Genomic DNA, 2,762 nt, shown 5'->3' with positions numbered 1-2,762 from the left:
TCAGATTAGCAACTTGTACTCTCAGGACATCAGGGTAGAGGGCGCGCAGAGGGAACAGCCTGTGGGTGAGGGACTGAAGTACATCCTCTCCAATGGTAACTGGTTTGAGCAAGATGGAGCAGGAAACCTGATAGAGTGTGAAACCGACTGTTTAGATCATGACTGCTTCATCAAAGGATCTGTCAGTCCTGAGGGAAGTAGAGTTCAAGTGTGATGGGAAAACCTGCCACTCCCTCAGCCAAGTAACCTGTGCCCCACTCTATGGCCAAAGGGGTCAGGCCGGATCCAGCGCCCGCGGGGGCCTGGCTTCTCGGAGCAGGAGTAGAAGAGATGTAATCACCGCTTTAAAGACTTCCCTCTCGCTGGAGATGAAGGCCGTGTTGGTACGTCATGCACACTGGCCTTTTCCTTTCAACGGCATCTAGATTCCGTCCCCAACCAGATATGTTGGGACGTTATATCTGGGATGTTACTTAGCCTCTCTGAGCCTGTCTCCTCATCTGGGAAATGGAGACATTGCTCTCATGGGATGGTTGGGTGGGGACAACAAACAAGGTGATAGATGGGGAACTGCCCCCAGCTGGGAGTCATCATTACTGTTTCCCACCCAGTTTAGGACTCAGCCCTCACTGCTGAGCTACTAGTACAGGGAGTGGTGGTGGCCTCGGGGTTTGAGCTGGAGGTTGGCCTGACCAGCAGGGAGGGAGAAACGTTGAATTTGCAGGGCCCTAGAGCTCCACCCACAAAAAGTAGCAAGTGGGTGAGCGTGGCTGGAAGGCAGTTTGGGGAAGAGGGTGGTTCTTTTCTAGAGAGGGCCAGCCACATTTCTCCCAGGCAGCATCACATCTGCCACATCAGGTGAGGTCAAGGGCTTGGCCCCTCTGGAGGTGGTGCCCCAAAGGGAGAGCTTTGGCCATCGCCCAGGCCTTCTATCCCGTCCATAGCAGAACATCAGCACATCCAAGAAGCCATCTGTGTGGCGACTGGAGGGAAAGTGACTGGAGAGGAATCGGAAGATGCATCAGTGACGCACAGCTGGAGATTCACGTATTCTAGGGGATTTTCTGGTTGAGAGGAAAGAGGCCACTCAAACTAGTTTACTTAAATAACAAGAGCAGATGCCAGTAGGCTTGTTTGGTTACAAACAGTAGAAACTTACTCAAGAGAAATAAACAAAGGAGGCATCCAGGCCTTCAGGAGGAAAGGAATGAGGTGCCGCCACTGGACACACAGCTCCAACCACATTCCTCGGAGAGCAAATGTGATCGGCTCGTCCGGGCTGCATGTCCATCTCTGTCCATGTTGGGGAGGGGTGGCCAGGGTCCTGTGATCGCAGCCCCACCAGAAGCCCTTGGAGCTGGGGAGCATCTGCAGACACACCACATCACAAGCCTCACGCCAATTGGCACCAGGGCTTGGAAGCCACCAGGAGCCCAGGCAGTTGCCCTCCTAACTCCTTCTCACTCCACACACCTGTGCACCTCCTGCCTTTCTGGTCAGCTTCCTCCTAGAGAGTCACTCGGGTTCCCCATTCACAGGAACCTTTCCTAGTTCCAGTTCCTAAGAGCAGAATGGGAGCGGCTTGCCAGCTGGCTTTGAGCTTAGGTCACAAGTCAGGTGCCAGGAGAGACAGAGCAGCAAAGGTCCTATAATCAGCGGATGATTCTACAGGAGGCTGAGGGAGGATTCCTCCAGAGGAATGTTAGCTATTCCATCTATCCATTCCCAAACTCCCCCAAGATTATTAATCTCTGCAGAGTTTATCTGAATGCAGTGCACATAAACTAAGCCTGCATGCCTTTACTGATTTGTCATTCATTTATTCATCCAATGGCTCTGTCAGTGAAGCAGGTTCTTCACTTCTCTGAGCCCTTTTCCTCATGGAAAATGTGCATGATAATTGGTGTTGCGAATTAACTGAGATAATGTGTGTGAACTGCTCAGCTTACCACCTGACACACAGCTAATGCTCACCTTCCTAGGGTTTGCCAGGCAAATTTGCATCAAGGCTTCTGGTCATTAACACAAAGTCCTTGTTCCTCTCATGTGGGGCGGGGGGAATCCACTAGGTGACAGCATGGATTTAGACTTGGGATGAAACAGCCCCCATCCCCTCACATCCAGGGCTGATATTTACAGGCTTGTTCTTTATTATCTAGAAGAAAATGCCATTTGGAAATCTTTAGGGAGGAGGAGACACTGTGGCCATTGCAGGCATTCATTGCAAAAATAAACACGGGTGCAACATCAGGCCCTTCTCAGAAGCTGCAGGTGGCCACCTGCTGGGAGCCACGTTTTACTTGCACAGGGAAAATATTTTTCCAGGACCAGTTTCAAGGTGAAAAACCCAGTTCACATGAATAAAAGAAGCTGGACTGAACTCATTAATACTTATTATCTGCACTGGTCTGCTCTGGCTGCTATCACAAAGTACCATAGACGGGGTGGCTTGAACAACAGATGTTTATTTCTCACAGTTCTGGAGGCTTGGCAGTCCAAGATCAAGGTGCTGGCCAGTTCAGTTCCTGGTGAGGGCTCTCTTCCTGGCTTGCAGTTGGCCACCTTCTTGCTGTGTTCTCACATGGCAGAGAGAGAGAGAGAGCTCTGGTGTGTCTCCCTCTTCTTATAAGGACATTCATACCACCATGAAGGCCCTACCTTCATGACCTCATGTAAACCTAATTAACTCCGGAGGCTCCATCTCCAAATACCAACACACTGGGGATTAAGGCTTCAACGTATGTATGTGGGGCGAGGAGGGG

This window comes from Neophocaena asiaeorientalis, unplaced genomic scaffold (assembly GCF_003031525.2).
Source record: "Neophocaena asiaeorientalis asiaeorientalis breed wild unplaced genomic scaffold, Neophocaena_asiaeorientalis_V1.1 scaffold196, whole genome shotgun sequence".
Taxonomy (NCBI): Eukaryota; Metazoa; Chordata; class Mammalia; order Artiodactyla; family Phocoenidae; genus Neophocaena; species Neophocaena asiaeorientalis.
The sequence above is the reverse complement of the archived record's forward strand: the minus strand, read 5'-3'. Positions refer to the sequence as shown.